Source organism: Tyto alba, unplaced genomic scaffold (assembly GCF_018691265.1).
Source record: "Tyto alba isolate M040663 unplaced genomic scaffold, T.alba_DEE_v4.0 Super-Scaffold_26, whole genome shotgun sequence".
NCBI lineage: Eukaryota > Metazoa > Chordata > Aves > Strigiformes > Tytonidae > Tyto > Tyto alba.
This window is the reverse complement of record NW_024881300.1, coordinates 20220783-20239472: the sequence shown is the minus strand read 5'-3', so window position 1 is coordinate 20239472 and position 18690 is coordinate 20220783. Positions and strand designations below refer to the sequence as shown.

Sequence of the window (18690 nt, the reverse complement as noted above, 5' to 3'; positions counted from 1 at the left end):
CAGCTAACAATGACTGAGATTTCTGAAGTTCATAGTTTGCCTCCCAGTTCCCAGATCTGAGGTGGCATTGAATCCCAGGCATGCATCCCTCAAAACCTTCATGTAATGTTTTAGGTAATGAAAGTTGGGCAACCAGTAAAGAAGACAAATATTCTGTTTCCAGTGATTTTGTTGGGAACAGCTGGCAGCGTGTCACACACAAAGTCATTAGCAACCTGCAATAAGGAATTTTCCAAAGGGTCTTTGAGTCGATGACCCAAAAATCCTACTCAAAAAATGACTGTGTTCACTTACCTGTGGAAACTAAAATACAGATTTTTTTCTTTCCCCTTATAATCTGAGAAAGTAGCCTTTAATTGCAAGGTAGTTTATTCTTCTAGAGGACCTCCATTACATGGAGCAGCTGTGTCTAGTGTAGATTTTCACTGATGATGGGCTGCACCCACAACCTCTGAGTCCAGGCTACCCCGCTGGTAGTGGTAACCTGATTTACAGCCACAGACGTGATGAAGTCCTGCTTCTTGTGGATCATTTAGAAAGACATTAAGGCTTAGAGTCAGGGTGCAAATCTGAGGACAAGGTAGGAAGCCTGATGTAGAAAGTAAGTTCTGGAGCCTGAAAAAGAAAAGAGCAAGCTCAGAAGAGAAGGTTAGGAGTCAAGGGGGGGAGATGTAAAACCTAAAGCCTTCCCAAAAAAGCAAAGCGATTTGTGTAACCCAAGGGACTAAAAGTACATTTTGGCCCATGGTCTGGTTTTCCTCAGCACGTGCCCAGCCACAAGAGTCCATGTGGTTCTTCTGTTTTCCCAAGTCTTTTGAAATATAGATGCAAGAGTCTCGAATCCCTGCACTTCCCTGCATTCCTCAAGAAATTGGCCCACCAAGTAGTTGTAATTCAGGATACCACCATACACCCACGTGTAAGATTCCTTAACAACTATGCACATTTTTAGGCTCAAATATTTTAGAATTGTTTTCACTGTGCCTGAGCTGTAATTGGCTCAGCTTCCCAAGTGTTGGATCATCTAACTAGAGTGATTTTTGACTCAGAGCCCAGGCACCATATCAAAACATTTATCAATTAATCATAAAAAGTAACTAACATTGTTGTCCACCCAAGAAAAACTGTCACTTACAGGCTCATGTATGTTATTCCTTATGAAAGAGCTGCTATATAGAAGTTGATTTCCTGCACAGACCAGGTGGAAAATCTGCTAAAGGCAGAGGTCAAATCTAGTTTAATTTTATACCCTTTGTTAAGAATGTTCTCTCTCTCTCTAAAAAAAAAAAAAAAAAAAAAACTGAAGAAAAAAAACCCACCCTCACGTTCCTTTCCAAGTTTTCTAAAGTTAATTCATGTGGAAGAAAAAAAGATTAGGATAAAATTTCAAATATTAAATTCAAATGCAGGATTAATGAGTTTTATTTCAAAGCCCCAGAGGTTGTCTGGAATTTAGGACATTTTTTTAGTAGCAGACACGAGACATAGCCAGATGCAGTCGTGTTTGGACCAGCTCAGCACAAATTTAGCACCTTGAAGGAGAAATTTTATGTCTGTTTTGTAAAGCAAACATTTCAACTTTTCCAAAGTCCATTGTCCAGTAGATATTACTGTACCATTGGATGAAAGAATAGACTTAAAATAATGCTGACTTGTTGTTCTAGCACATAGTAATTGCCACCCTCAGTACCATCACTGTAGGTGATATAAGTCCTCTGTCCCATACAATACATGTATATATATATTTTTTTTTTAATAGTGTGAAGTAACCCAGATTAAAAAATGAATTAAACCTTCATCTGAAGCCAAATTCAAGACACTGATGTGATAGTTCAGCATTGCATTCAGAATAATAACAGTCTGCAAGAAAGAACTTTTTGCAACTTGGTTTCTTGAAGACCAGCAGGGAACAGCTTGGCAGAGGTACAAACAATTCTTCTCACGCCCTTACAGATAGCATGGCAAACCCATAGATGAAGAGCTGCTTCACACCCGATCCCTGAGGCAAAGGAGTTGTAGGCCAAACCCGTCCCTTCATTAAAAGATTTTTTTTATCGTCATAAAAATTAACAGCATTCAACTTCCTTCTCAAGCAGGATTGCTCCCAAGAAGCACCAAATAACAGTAGTGTTTCAGGTCACCACTGCTATTTTATTCAAATGAGAGAAATTCCTGATTTCATTCAAGACTGCACTTTACTGATGACTCAAGAAAGGCCAGTAATACCTGTAAGGCATAGACTGCAGATCCAGAGCAGGTTATCTGGACCACAGTATCTTTTGGACAGCCAAAGGTGTTTAGCATTGGCCTGATTGTGTTCTGCCTGAAATCAGAGAATAAAATCTCTGTTGAGTTCAATGGGAGAAAGTAGCGGCCAACGTAGCGCTTAATGCTTTATACATCAGCACCGAAAACTTGATGGGAAGGGACCATACCCTTGCAGTGAACACCTTCAAACATTGGAATCTTGTCTTGAAAGTTTCCAATTATAGCAAGAAGAAAACACTGGCGTTTCAGTTTCAGATTCTGGCTTTTCTTCAAATTAACATACCACAGTCTGTAAATAGAACCAAAACTAAAAAATCATTCTGTTTAAATTCCTTCATTGCCTTAGAAGTGCACCTCACCTATGGAGAATCAATGTAATTAGCTGTAACACAAACAGGTAATTAGGACCTGGTGACAGGCAATCTTCAGTTGAACTATTCTATTTAGAAAAGTACTCACAAATGTTTTATTCTAATTTCTTTTTGAGCTGGAAATCCTACAAGAACAGGTTTTCTTTTCTCTCCTACTCCCTGCCTCCCCACTACAGGACAAAAGTAGTCCATGGAAATAGCCTTGTCTTACAGTACTTCTGTTTATGGTCCTCATCAAAATCAGTAAATGTGATAGCACACAAAGCTATTATGCAAAGTAACAAAGGTATATAAAAAACTCTTTAAAGTTTTGTTTGAGTTGCAATTAAATTTTATGCTCAACTACGATTTTATCCCATCCAGTCACTCAGAATCACATCCCATCTCTAACCCTTTTTAACTGTGATGGAAGTTTGGATTTGAAGCTTCATTTTCAAATGGATTTCTTTAATCCGTTTTATTTTGGACAGGGTGGGAGAAGATGGGCGTAATTGTCAGGAATTTTATATTATAGCTGCCTTGAGCTATTCTAAATGCAATGCTGAACTATCACTAAAGGAATGGAAAAGCAGTGCAAGACAACGGCAGCTGCACTAACTGCAACCAGATTTCACTTACATGAGGCTAATGACTCTTTTTGGTCTTTCTCATCTTTGAACTCAACCCCTGACATTCTCTCAGCATTTTAAGCTGAAAAATATCTTAAAAGTCCAAAATTTCCCCAAATTTGGTGGAATTAATATCTTGCCTGGTTTAGCAGACAAAGCCATGCTATCAGTGGAACAAGTCTATGTTTCGCTTCGGATATCCTAAGAAATGTTTTATTTCTAGACACTGCTTTGCACATATACAATCAGTACCAATACTGTGCAGTTTGACCCAAAACACGTGTCCACAAGTGACCCCCAGATCAGTTGCATTGCTATGACTTATTGTCCAAGGACAGATAAACTGGAGACTCAGCCAAGGGAAATGCTCTCCAAAGGAAAACAGCAGTAGCTGAAACATATCCGATGCACCAACAGGATGTGAACCTTACACAACATCTTCCTTTTTTGAGAATGTATACTCTTAACCCAATAAAAATATTGGGCTGTGCGCCCACCTGGCCTGAGTATCTCACAAGGTTGTTTAGCTGAATAAATCTGCTGGTTTTCCGTTCTTCAGTGTGAAATATTCCTATAGTCGGATGCTCACTTACACAGCGAACAAAGAGTGAAGCATCCCAGTGACCAGAAAATAGACACACACGAGCCAAACGCAGGTCTGGGTGGAAGACTGCTCGGTGACCAGTTGCTCCACATCTGGCTCAGGACTTGAGGATTTCATCCATGGTGCCGTGAGGTTTTACAGGCACTCCATCTATCATTGCATCGAGGCTAAAAAAAAAAAAAAAAAAAAAAAACAGAAAAAAGAATAAAATGAAGATTTTTATGGGCTAGGAGGAGCTAACCTGGAAATATCATTGGCACAAATAGAGCTGTTCAGCAGACAATACCACGCTGATATTGCCATGAGTTTGTTTACCCAAACATGGCCATCCTCACCGACAGTTCCCCACCCTCCTGGTCCCCAGCCTGGTGAGCATCCCCACTGCCCTCCGACTGGTACAACACAAGCACCGCTGTGATTGCCACACTGACAGTTTTATTGCCTCCCTGACCTTGCTATTTTTAAAGAAACAGGTTATCTCGATGATGTAAACAGGTCTTCCTCATGCAGTTATGTTATACCGTTGCAGGGAGCTGGAGCCTTTGGTCCTCACTCATACTGTCAAGTCAACTGTTTCAGGTGCCCAGGAGCTTATGGCACTGGTTTTACAGAAAGCTGCCTAGACTAACAAAGTAATTGTGTTTTCCCAAATCACTCAGAAAATACAGATTTAGTTCTCTTCTTTAAACTTAGCTTACCCAAATTACTAGAAAGAGTGAAACTACCCAGATTCTGACAGCCAAAGCTTAAAAGAACCTCAGTGCGTCCTGGCTGGGAGGTGAGGGGAGATGCTTACATGAGATGCTGGATTGAGCAGGGATCAGTTAAAAGTGTACTTCTGTTAGAAGTGAGAAAGTGCAAGTACAAATTTTAGTGCATGAATGATTCTCCGGATTAAGTGCAGTAAGTAGATAAATGATGAAAATGACATTGTGAAAAATGGCATTGCCCTCACGCTTTGAAGGTGCTCATTGCAAAACAAGAGGGCACAGAATGGCTAGACACTTAGCTAGGGAAAATAAAATATTTCAGCTGGCTGAGTGATACAGATTTATCAGAGACTTGATGTCTAGATTATCTTTTCTAGGGAAGAGATGGACATGGTTTCAGAAAATGTTAGAAGTCTGGGTTAAATTAGAAAAGCACTTGATTCAGTAACTATCCAAGATTCTCTGTATGTAAACTATTTACTCAAAAGGATATGAATAAAATGGAAAATGTCACAGTCTCTCTCCAATTCTAAAATTCCTGCCACAAGTCCTAATTCCATAAACAAAGGTTAGACCAGCTCTGTCAGGAGGTCTTTCTTCAGCAACCATGAGAACAGAACATTTTTTTCAGTCTAAACCGGAATGAGGAAATTAAATGAAAAAAAAAAAAAAATTTCTTGAATTAATGCAGTCTGAACACGGCCAAAGGTTTTTAAACTGCTCCAAATCTTTTCACCGGTCTTTATTCTTGTTGATCTCAGTGTCAAGATGGTTGTGAGACCCTACCACAAAGCTGCCTGGAAGATTTCCTTGGTGCCTCTAAGCCTGCAGGAAGCCTTGAGGGGCATGCATTAAAGGAATCAGTGTCCCTTTCTACTCCACTACTACTGCTTAGTCCCTGGGAACAGGAAGAGGGGCTTATGGGTCACTAAGCACCTAGAGGTGACGGAGATAGGTGCATCTGATACCTCCAGGGGATAGCCAGTGGGTGTAAGCTGCACAGTGACACCGTTCCCATAACGTCAGAGCAAGAAGAGGTGGGTTAGAGTGAAAATGCAATTCGGTTGCTCACCACTCACCCTTCTTTTCTGAAGGAGTTCAGATAAGCAAAATGGAAATGATGTCATGGCTCCCATAGGACACTACAATTCTTTGCCATTTATCCAGCTAGAGTACAACTCTTATTAGTATGATATAACACAGTAGTTGGGAATTCAACAGAAAAAACACAGCTGGAATTTAATAAAAAAACCCCATAGCTTTTAACTCGTTGCCCTTAACACGCAGAGCTACTGTAAGTGAGTGCCTTAACATGAAAACTCTGAAGACCAAAGAATTAAAGTAAATGCAATCAGCAGATTACTAAATACCAATGGGAAATTTAGAGCTATAGAGCAAAATCCCAGAGCATTAAAGGATTTACCGCTTGGCATTGATGAGAAGCAAATCTTTGGATTTCCATTTCTATCCTTAATTAGTAACTGAGGTTTATTTTAGTCTAAACTAAGTCACAAAAGATAACACACCCTAAAAGAAAATAGAAAGCAGTGCAATAAACTTCATAAAATGTCTTATTAGAAAATATTAAGAAAAAAGAATAGATTCAAATGGAAAATCAATTTCCAGCACTTCCATTTCCTTTTGTTTTCTTGTCTTCCCACCCATACTCAGCTCTTTTCTAATAACATTCAGCTCTTTGATAGAGAGGTTACCCAGGGTGGTAACAAAGATAGCATTTTAAACCCAAAAGGGAGGCTCCCCTTTAGAAGGGACATTTTAGGAGTGTTCTTGCTCCTTCACAGCTTGGTTTTTGAAAGTTTGCTGTCTCCCTGCCCAGTTCCCAGGGCCCCTCGCTGGAAGTAGGACCTAAAATGGATGATCTGTGCTTCTACACCACTTCAGCTCTGAAAAAAAAAACAAAACAAAACAAAACAAAAAAACCCCAGCTGTGTCGAATGGAGGTTTTTTTATATAGACACTTTGGGACAGGGGAATGATAAGGGTCTTCTGATTAATCAGGAGATCCCTATCTTGGTTATCTGACGTCCCCGTCTGCCGTTTGCACCACCAGTGATGCACTCCCAGGAGCTGGCTCAGCAGGGGCACCCCGCTTTACTGGCAGGGGCCTGGCTGGGCTGGAGCGTGCCCAGCTGCTGAGATGCACCAGGGATTTTGTGTCTGATTTTCTGAACTGTGATACAGACTCCCACTGCAGCATTTTGAGCACAGCTCTTGCTGTGGCTTCAAGTAAAGCTGTGAAATATAAGCAGCTGGCTTCAGAACAAGAAAAGAAAAAGACCCTGTGAGTAAATTCTGGAGAAATACATAATAAAGAGCCCAGTCCCAAACCAGCCATGTGCTTCAGCAACAAAGAATCTGAAGTACCATCTCCCTGCTGTTACCCAATGCCTGTTTTCCTCCCTTCCCTAGTGAACCCAAGAATACATTTGGTCCCCATATGAATTTACTGTGGAGTGGGCTGCATGTGATTCCTGGGCTGAGGCTGACAGACGATGACCAGGCATGATGGAGTAAGGAAAGGGTGGCATGTTAACAAGGCTAAGGCAGGGAAAGTAGACCCATTTAAGGATAAAGATTTTAGGAAGATGCCCTGTGTGTGTAAGTAGGGGCTCAGTGGTGTATCCCTAGGGTACCAAGACAGGCAACAAGACACAGCTGAGCTGCTTATTTCTTCGTCTTCTATTGTCAGAGAAAAGCAAGACATAGGACTGGAAGGGATCTCTTGAATAATCTGATATATCTCCTTCTATGGCAGGTACTAGGTCAAATAATTCCCATTACAAACTCATTAAACTCCCTTAAAAAACAGGTGATTCGTTTATTTGCCCTGTCTTTACCTACCGCAGCTGCACCAAGGCTTCATTTCAACATCTTCTACTGTTTTCTACTCACCTGTGGAGACTGTTAGGAAAGACAATAGCGACATGAGGGAATCTTAGATAAAAGGATTAAATACTTGCAGGACAAAAGCCAAGGTCAACAAGCTTTGTCCAAGAGTTAAAATACTCATAACAGTCTCATATGTGCAACAACATAACCTCTTGATTTATCTGTTTAGCTTGGGATGTATCACACCAAATGCCAGTAGGGTCACTTCTGAGCTAAACCCAGAAGATAAAAGATTATCTTTTACATGAACCCAGCCTATTTAGCTATGTTGCATTGCATTTGCTGACTTATTACCTTGGTCCTAAGTTGTCTGGAACCCAAAATGGACCACAGCATAACTGCAGTTACGGTTTTGAGTTCCTCTGTCTGCATTTGAAGGCTGAGGTGGGACTACACGCTCTCTTCTGCCTGTGTCCTCCTTTCTGTCTCCTGTCCTTCTCCTCTACAGTTGCTATGATGTGAAAGAAAGAGCAATGCTGGCTCCACCTTAGAAGTCATCACTTTAGCCCAGAGTTGAGCCACAGTTCAAATATTATTTCTAAAGGTCTTCCCCAGAATTCAACTCCACCTCACCAGGCATGGCCATAAACTTCCCTTTGCTCCCTTTCTTCTCCTACCTTACAGTGTGGCTAGACAGAACTTGCCCAAACCAAAAGTGTTGAGGCCAGACACAAAGATGAGGCTCTGCTAATCCCCAGTGTAAACTGGGAGAGCAAAACTGGGCTCACCTCATGCATCTGCCAATTAGCAAGGAGCCAGCAGACATGTGCAGTGACCCCCATATGGTCCATGGGCTTTTGGAGTCTGCGGACTTCAAAGTCCAGATCTACAGATCAGTCCCTACAGCAGCACAATTACACATCGCTTCACAGTCAGGGCTTTGAATCAAATCCAGCCCCAGCATCAAATAAGCCCTCTAAGCTTATGAATCATCTAATGAGTAAAACTGCATTAAGTACCGCCAACCCCAGAAGTTTCAAAGTTGGTATGTAGGCCTCAAATATTATTGTATGGTTTAAAAATTATGAGTTAAAAAACACAAAAACACAAAGCAAAACAAAACAACAAAAAACCCCCAACCAAATTAAAAACAAAACAAAACAAAACAAAACAAAACAAAACAAAACAAAACAAAACAAAACAAACAAGCAAACAAAAAAAAAAAAAAGAAAACAAACCAAACAACAAAACAAACCTATTTTGAATTAATTTTATTTGTCTTGTAGTTTCCAGTCCCTCGGATTAAAAACTAGGCACTTGATGCACAATATCAAAGTTTTCATTACAAGCTGAAAGAATTAGAGATATGCATCTGAGAACAACACTGACTATAGTCATATGATTGAAGGAGTTGTGTCCTTAAGATAAACCATCAAATACCATGCAAAGTAAAAACACAAGTAAGCTCCTTTTCAACTAGTTCATTCATGAAAAAAAAAAAAAAAAAAAAAAAAGAAAACCACAACCAAACCAAAAGAAAACCGGAAAAAACCCCACAGCCTGTTTAATGAATTACTTAACAAGTGGTGATGTTTCAGTTTGTGGTCATTCATTGAATCTTTATTCTCTAGGTGAATTGTGCTGTACTCATTTCAAGGCATTGATGGATATCTGCCTATCTGAATTAGCAGTCATCTTTATCTCAGTGCTTGAGCAGCTCACAGTCTTTAATGTATTTTGGTTTTGTGACACCTCTGCTATCTCCAGGAGGAAGAGTGCCACAGGGGAGTGTGATGGACGAGCGTGGCAAAGCCCTGAACTGGGACTACATCTCCTGTCTTACGAGGTGCCCTGTGCTAGCTCAGATTGAAGAGAGAAAGCAACTCCCTCACTTGTTTTTTTAATTTGTTAAAATAACAGCTCCATATTCCCAGGGGCAAATGTCAGGAATAATTGCATGCAAATTGCACTGGAGTCATGCTAACGCACCCATTGCCACCCAAGGGCTCCTGAAGGGTTAATATTGAGGGCTAGCTGGAGTTCAGTTAATTTACAACTGGAGACCTTTATCATCTCACACTGACATTGAGGGCTCACATTTCGCACTTAATTACTTGTTCAGCAATCACGCCTGGAAGAGATAGATGTGTTTCTGTGTTTAGCCCATGCAGCTGTGAATTGTTTATTTACTTATCGTCAGGCCGGGAATGGCTGTAATTTAAAGGTTCAGATCTCTGCTACCCTGAGCCATGCAGGTCTTCCTTTAAACACTTCCATATTGCCGCGGTGGAATTTCGCTGGAGATGCCCGTCTTCTCCTCCTGTTCCGGGTAATGAGCCAGCAGGTGTTACTGGTTATCGGCGACTGTGATTATTTATGCTAAACAGCTGCCGCCAAGTTCACAATCATAACGAAGGATCCACGGAGATAAATTTTTGGAAGGTAAAAGCAGGCCAAGGAGATGAAGCGAGATGAATTCCTGTAACTCAGCTTCTGGGGAATGACTCGATCCCTATCTCAGTGCTGGAATAGCTGAATCACGGCAGCTTCAAACAGTGGCTCACAGCAATTCATAGGCCAAATGGTGTAATTACAATTTAAGCTGTCAAATGGTGACCAGATGGCTTTATCTTTCACACCAGAGGCCTAAGAAGTTGGTAGGTGTGACCTTTCCACATACCAATCCACCTGCACCGTGCATGAGGTCTGCGAAAGCCCGCGGTCCCGGCGCGCCCAGCCATGGGCGCTGACACCCAGCCTTGGCTTTGATAAATTTGGAGCAAAGCTGCGTAAAATCAACAGCATCAGTTTTCACAAGGCTCCCACGTTGCATCACCCTTAAATGCCAAGTCAGCAGCCACCAGGCCAACGCCGTTGGACTACTTCACCACACGTGGGTGCAGAGTGTTGCAAGAAGGGGGGATGGATGCCCCCCATTATTCCCTTGGGGGGAATAGATAGACCTCCCATCTACCTAGGAAAGAAAGAGTTGTGCAAGGCAAGAGATTCTCAGTTCAACAGCTGGCTGACAAAATATCTCGGAAGGAAAATTGGTGAAAGTCCCTTCCAGGAGGGAGTAGCCAAGATGGTCTGTCCTCCCAGGCATCGCCAGCCCATGTGTAGGCAGAGCTGCAACGCAAGGATGCCCTGTCGTGGCTGCCCCTGCGATGTGTGTGATGGAGGAGAGGTCGCTGGCAGAAGCAGGCTGGACACATCACCTAAAAACCCCCGAGGTAGCTCCTGAAGAGTTGCCCTGGGCAAACCCCAGTCCAATTTCCCAGCAGAGACCAGCTCCTGTGGTTAAGTGCTTTCTGGGGAGACTCTCCTCGTAACCTATCCTATTGCCAGAGGCAGCTCTCTCCAGCCTCCAGGAAGACCCAGCCTGGTCCCGCACACCGCTTTGCAGCAGATCTCAGATTAGAGCAGCATTAAAAACGAGGACTTTGGGTTTGATATTAACCCCCATAAATTATGCCTGTGGGCAGGTGGAAGGGCTGACATATACCATCAGCAGCAAAGTTTCTGCCTCAAGACTCTTGCAGAAGACGACTGCTTTTAATTTAAAGAAAGGGCTTTCCTGTCCCGCATTCTTATGAGAAACACACATTTCTCTTAGTCCCAAGGTTATTTCTATCTCACAGACGAGGAGAAGGGGATGCAAGCTGACAGGGAACATGGCAAGGAAGGTTAATGCAAAGAAGTGGTGCTTCCAAATATTTTTTTCTATTATCTTCACCACTGCTGCTGTAACAAATTACCGATCTCTGCAGATATAACATCATTGAAATGGTTTAATAATAACACGTAACAAACAATAGATCAGAACTTTCTGATTTTGAAGAAGTGTAAGAGATATTATTGGGCATACACAAACAAACAAAAATGCAGATAATTCCAGGGTGATTTGAATTTTCTCAGAAACAGAAATACAATCTTGTATGTCACTTCAATAAAGCCAAAGAAAGAAGAAAGGAACGTAGATAGGTATAATTGAATTACACAAAATCCTGGAATTTGATGAGAGATAAAGTTACCACTAATTCTCTTAAAAAAAAAAAAAAAAAAAAAAAAAGAAAAGAAAAGAAGAAAGAGAGAAGATGAAATTAAAATGTCAAAAGAGCAAAGAGCTGCTTAATTGAACATTCAGTTTTTGGGTGCGTTCACAGTTATGTTGGCAGTGCATCCATGTACGCACTGAAGTAAAAACACTGCAAAAATGGAAAAGCCCCAAAACACAACTTTTACAAAAGACTGAAATGAACAGCTCAGAAATGCTGCAGGATTTACAAAAGAGAATTGTGAGGCAGAAACAATTACAAGAAAAAACTGAGCCATAACAGCCCGGTATGTTCAAGCGTGCTGGGGCTGAGAAGAGTTCTGCGGGCTGGATCCGTGCGGGTGGCACGAACGAGCTGGACCCAGCCACCTCCCGAGGTGGCCACCTCTGAAACAACCCACTGACACAGATAATAGAGAGAAATGTTTGTTTCTTTCAGTATTTTGCTCTTTTTCCTCCTTTTTAAATTTTTGCTTCTGCTGACTGGTCTGATGATTAGCAGCAGCACGGGTGTTCAGGGTCGCAGCCTCAGCTTAAGTAAATGGGGATTTTCAGTGAACTATGAAAATTTAACTCAGATGAATCTTGACCTAATTTAACAGATATGAAATGACACAAGGTAACTATTGGCTATAAATAAGCTTCCCAGGCCATCAGAGGAATTTTTCTCAAGACGCAAATAACCTGCGAGCATGGACATTAAAGGCAATGGGTGCAACAAAATATTTCAAAGGCAAGTGCAGAGGGGTGAAGGAGATCATCCCTTCTGCTGGCTCCCCAGCACTACCACTTCAGTCAGGCTTTTCCCACACTTTATAGAAAGCAAAAAAGTTCACCAAGACCCTGAGGGGGCCTGAGGAGACAAGGTGGGCTGGGAAGGATGTGCCAGAGTCCTGCTGGGTGCCGTAAGATGCTGGTTTTTACTGCTGTAAAAAGTACAAGGAGAGAGGGAGGACCCCACATCGCTGTGACATCCATATTACTTTTGTCCTGAACCCCCACAACACTGGTTATTGCAATCAACTGGCTCAGTAAAAATATCGTTCCCAAACACATTTTTTGCACCAGGCGTTTCTAGCAGAGCACTGGAGATGATGCACTTCTGCAGGCGATGCCTCTTCGGGTCTGGGACCTGAGGGAAGAGGGGGGGATCATGTTCTCTGACAGTTGCTCATCACCGCCCCACATTTCAAAGAGATTTTATCTGCCTGGCACAGAAGATTTCCCAAACTGTTTATATTAAGAGCAGTTTTTGATGCCAGCAACGAATATTACTATATTACTGAAAGGAATCAAAAGCTAAAGTGCCTGCGTGTACAGTTAATCTATCCAAACAGAAAATGTTTCTTAAAAAATTACAGCACTATTTTTATAACAAACCTCAGCCAAACTCAAAACTGAATAAATATAATATGTTCTTTTAAAACCAATTTATTTTTTTAATCATGGGCAAAAATACTTTCCTTGCTTTCATTCATCAGCTAATACTTCACACACCCACCCCCCCACTCCCCCTATTCCAGCCCAGAGATTTGCCTGTGACAGGATTTCTGCTTCGGAGGCGTTCGGGTTGAACCACCTCCCGAGGCTGGTGAGAAGGCGGATGCGAGCACGTTAAGTTAGCATCACAGCCAGTCTGTGGTTTCTATCTCTTTTTAACAGAACCATGAATAAGGCAAGAAAACGCCTCAAAGGGGCCAGGAGTGATGGGAAAGGCAGCCACCCTAAAACCTGACCCACCAAGAGCCTAAAGAAAGGCAGAGATTTATGTATTTCTATACGAAAATGAAAGAGCATCTATTCCTACTGACATGCTCTTAAGGCAAGAATACAGAATTGCCTTTTTCATGTTATTAAAAACTGGCCTGTATAGTCATTACCGCAATGCAATTTTCATTATGGTTGCTTATAGCAGAGTTTGGCCCTTCCTTTTTTTTTTTTTTTTTTTTTTTTTATATATAGTATTATTATTACTTCTGTATTTTAACTAGTAGGACTGTACGCCGAACTTTTCCTGGAGTTTTTAAGCATTTATTTAGACTTGCATCATTGCCCAAGACCACAATTTGAATCTCTCAAGCCTCATCCCATGATCTTTTACTCCCCTAAATGCTGCATATATTTGATTCTCTCATGAAAAAGAGTCTAACCAAACAATTTGCAGCGTGCAACTACCCTAAAATGTAGTTAAAAATTACTAGAGGAGACGTCACTTGGTGATGAATATGCAAGTGGGGTAACCTGACCCCTGAGAGCTCACACATCCCCTTTTTGTTTGTTTGTTTGTTCTGCTGAACTTTCCAGGAGTTTCAGCTACAATCAAACCCGGGGCCTTATCATGCTTGAAAAAGCCACAAAAATGCTTTAAATACTATCACCACGTTGACCATTTCAGTATGTATCTTTTAAGAGGGGATGATTCTAGTTGCAAGCTGTCACAGAAAAATATGTTTACATTTCTTCCATCTGATTTTCTTGTATGAAAGAGAAACTGTGTTTGGGTGCCGTGCCGTTCCCCCAGCATTTGTGCGCTGCTTATTCTGCTGCCCTGCTAAAGGTCAAAAGCAGGTAATGTATATTGAAATTTCCACAGACTGGGGTAAGCTCTGAGGTTGTTGACTTTGATATCAGTTTTCTTCCACCTGGGGGGAAAAAAAAAAATCACTCCAGCTCCTCATTGATTTTTCATGGAAATTCACCAATTTCTCCTAGTTTCAGATCTGGTCTCTGATTTCTCCCTGATTATCATATCCCTCTGCCCCCAAAATGAAGTCCTGCTTTGTTTCAGCTCAGGGTGATGATATCATTATTACTACACTGAGCAGAGGGCAAAAATTTCAGTTTGCTAGAATATTGGCACTGAATGACAGAGGTTACTTCAGAAAAAACCAACCAACCAAACAAACAAAAAAACCCAAACAACAACAACAACAAAAAAAAAACACTAGTAAATGCACCTTAATAAAAGGGAAAAATAATGAAATAAGAAGTTACACAAAGCTTGAAATGGGAACATAACATGCCCGTGCCTTTGGGCAGAAGATGCTCAGCGTTGCCGAATTAACCACTGCTATGACTTTAAATTCTCCTTTTGGAAATCACACTTCGCTCTGGCTGTGTTTGTTTTGTTTTAGCTGACTGTCGCTCTCTTCCCTGGCTTCAGCCCTTCTGGTTTTAGCTGCAAACTGATACAAGGGGAAAAAACTGTTTTGCATTTCTACAACCTTAGATAATAGAACACAAATTGATGGAATGAGCCACGTAATTTTATGGTCCCACCCTGACTCTGCAAGGGGCAAAAATGACCTTTGAACAAACAAAATTTTGGTCATCAACATGCTTATTTGATGCAGAACTGGGTTAGGATGTTCCCATTGGGCTCCTGAGAGTTAAAGCCATTTTTCTTCAGATATATCAGTATAGATGTTGGTATTAATTCACCATCTTGGGCTCTTACAGATGTTACAGGGAAAGTATTTGAAACTTACATTTTAAAATGTATCTGGGACATGAACACTCAATTTATTATTTCTGGAGTCTAGAAATCTAAGGTATTACAAAGAAATTTTTAAATTAATCATCACTGACTCACATATACAAATAGAAGTGCCATTATGTGCCCATTACATTAAAAAAAAAAAAAAAAAAAAAAGCTTTTGAAAACTTCAGTTGTCAAAATGTCTATAATATTCCCTCTCATGAGACCATAGGAAAGCACTAGGGGTTATTAAAAGAAAACCAACAGATAAGACTTTTAGTATTTTCTCAGATAATTAATCCAGTGAAAGAAAGGTACAGTAAAGAAGACAAAACTGGAAAAAAAAAATGTACTATGAGAAAATGTCATAGCCTAAAATAAACCCCATTTTTTCTAGACAAAACAAAACAAATGCTTCAGAATCTATTTAGCCATTAGTATGTGTAGATATTTCAACATATATATATATAAAACAAGATAACATTTCCAATATAGCTTACTGGTCATAATTTTGACAAAACATACAGTTCAATCTTTGTGAATCAGGATGTTTCAAAGCCATTCAGGGAAACTCCTTCTTTAAACACAGTGGCTTGAGATTAGAATACAGATTTAATTCTTTAGAACATTTTTCCCAAATGAGGATAAATGTGAAGTCTGCCCTTTAAATTAAATGACAGCAAGAAGTCAGGGGAAAAAACCAAACCAAAACAAACAATAGCAAACAGTTTGAGATTGATTCTGCTCTTGCTAACCTCATTGTAAATAAAGGACTGGCTCTAATTTAGTTAATGAGATTTCAGCAGTGTAAATTAAATTAGGCTAATTATTTTATGATTAAAACGATCTCTGTCTTTGCAAACAAAATAGATTATTTTTAACAATTAAAGGATTTTTTGAAATTAAAAAAAAAAAATGCTGGCATGAGATGTAAAAGCAGAACTCCCACAGACAGAATGTTACTGTGAGTAGAAAAAAAATTTTTGTTGATTGATTTATAATTTAATTGTTTTTCCTTTTTAGAATTGGAATTCTTTTTATTATTTAAAATTCCATCTATAATCTCTCAGATCAAAACCAATTTGTGCTATATACATTAAAAAAACATTTTTTTCTTATTACCATCATGCCTTTGCACAGCATACAACATACCCACAATTCGTAAAGTGTCTAAAATTCATTTGCCAATGTGCACAGCTACCCCGCAAGATAAGGACTGAATTACCTTTAGAAAACAGGAAAGGGTTGTGTATAATCTGTTATACATTATGCTTGACTGTTATGGTTTTTAAGTGTTATATGGTAACTAATTATTTTTATAACGTCTCTAATTGCATAAAAAGCAGACACAACGTGCAGCGTTTAGGGCAAGCGGGTATCGATTTTCATTCTTGATCCAGAAACCTCCCCGATAAAATTATTAAACTGGGTGTTGATAAAGCAAATTGTACTAGAAGTATAGAACAAGTGCTGAAAAGATAAATACGCTCTCAATGGCAATGCAAACCCATGTCCCGGCAGTAGAAGATGACCAGTGCACGAAGCCACTTTTCCCTCTCGCACTGCCAACCGAGCAATGCCATCTAATGGAGAGCCCGCACCTAGCACAGGCCGAGAGGTTTTTTTTTCCTGATAGAAATCTTTGCTTAGCTTTAACAGCTTTTAAAAAAAAAAAAAAAAAAAAAAAAAAAAAAAAAAGCTTTACAAAGCAATAGTTTCAATGGAAGAATAACAAAATCCTGTAGCAAAGGCTGGGCAAATATTTTGATTGCCTTGCTAGATGTCAACACTTGAAATGAGTAGCGTTGTCTCAACCCATCCCTGTCTCTAAAGCACGAGTCTGGGGTTTATAGGGGTGCGCAGCTGATGTGGTAGCTTAGATTTATTATTTTCGCAGAAAGCCCCCGTTCCTGTTAGGCAGAAAACTCGGAGCCGCGAAGCAACGCGAAAATCCACTCGGCTGCGCTAATCCCGGCTCTGACGCGTGGTCGTGACACGGTTTCATCTTCCCCACCCCTCCCACCCCCACGCCCCGGCTCCCGCAGCCCGGAACACGCCGGCACACGCGTACACAGCCCTTTGCAGCCAGATGCACGTGGAGAAACCGAGACCGGGGCTCGGAGACGGGGAATAAATGTGCCTTAAACTGATTTTTGCACGTTTGAGCTGCTTCCCGCTGCATTACCCACACCTGTGTGTGTGTGTGTGTGTGTGTGTGTGCACCTTCCCAGGAATTCTTTTAGGCGCAGACTCATAGGTAGGCGTGCGTCGCTGCTGACAAATGCAGTCACGGTTACCTATGCACATATATAAGAATATAGGGGTGAATTACGCTGCTTTTTCACTCCTGCAGCAAATCAAGTTTGAGCAACTTTTAGGACTGACTCCCAAACCAGGCCATGATTTGAAGATGATTTAAGGTCTCCACCCTCGTTAAATACCCTGGGACATAAGGCTATCAGAAAACAGTTTGGATTTTGCTCTCCCCTCTCCCCGTTGCAGCTGAACAAAGCACCATTCTCTCTGACTCGCATATACTTTCCTTTACACTGTACCCAGGGTTTTCCTCTAATTTATTTCTGTAGGGCCTGATCCAAAGCTCCCGCTGATTTCAGAAGGTTTGGGATAGGGCCCTGCGCTTCTTCAGCTCCTGACCTGCTGCAGCCAGGTCTGAAGTCACTAATTTGAATGATAAACATCAGGCCGCACAAAAACCGTTTAGGAGGGGGGCTGGGGGGAAAAGACAGTAATTTTCAATAGAGCGTGCTATGCTTACACCAAGGTTTGTGCCCCACTACCACCTATTTCAAGCATATTCTAGTATGGTAAGGTTAGGGATAAAAAACAACTATAAGAAAGCTATAGTTTTAAACCCAGCAGGATTAGAGGCAGCAGTTAAAGCCAGAAGAGCTGGGAAAAAAAGAAAAAAACAGTGTAAAGAGTAGCCTTGCTGCTTAAAAAAAAAAAAATAAAAATCGAAATAATAGTAAAATAGACAAGCCCAACAACAGAAACCCCGAAGCAAATAAAAGCGAGTGGAACAGATTTCTGTGTTTACTTTTCTTTCTGCAGTTGGATCCCTTGTCATAGCCACAAGAACTGCAAGGATAGGATGCGAAATGGGAAATAAAAGACAGGAAAAGGAAAAAAAAAATAATAATTCAAAGCAATTTAAGGCAAAGGAAGCAAATCCAAAGCCTCCAGCCTGGGCCAGCGGAGCTGGCGGAGCAGCAGTGCAGCTTCCCCCTGCCCAGCGCTGTCCCAGGAGCCCGGCGGGATTTTGCAAGGCAGAAAGTGGGAGTGAGGAAGGGGAGGAAGAGGAAGAGGAGGAGGAGGGTTTCGGGACGGGGAGAGGGAAGAGAAAAAGTCCAGTACATACAGCTCGATGAGTTCACCAGCCCCCAGCCTCCGCTTCTCTCTCTCTCTCCCTCTTAAGTCAAAAAGGAAATGCGGTTCCTTTTTTTTTTTTTTTTTTTCAGAATCAGAAAATGAACCATCAGGAAGTTGGCAAAATCTCTAACTAAACAATCAATCGAGGAAATGCAACAAATTCGCGCGGGCCGCGCGTTTTGGCAGGGAGGGGAGCGGGGGCCGGCGGGCGGCGCGCAGCCCCGCGCAGTTCCGCGCGGCGCAGGCTGAGCAGGCAGCGCAGGGCGCTGCGCACCGCGGGCAGTGCTCCCACCCGCGATACCCTCTCACGGCTGTATTTTTACCCCACTGAAATTCATCCCCCGCGGCCAGGGA

General features: G+C 41.3%; 1 long non-coding RNA gene across 1 annotated transcript; it reads right to left on the bottom strand.

Moving 5' to 3' along the window:
• Positions 1 to 509: 509 nt before the first annotated feature.
• LOC116962556 lies at positions 510 to 18381 on the bottom strand. The gene is made up of 3 exons (XR_004407649.1): positions 18326 to 18381; positions 3841 to 4018; positions 510 to 615 (listed from the first exon to the last, which is right to left on the bottom strand). It is a non-coding gene; the product is annotated as an uncharacterized LOC116962556 (long non-coding RNA).
• Positions 18382 to 18690: the final 309 nt, after the last annotated feature.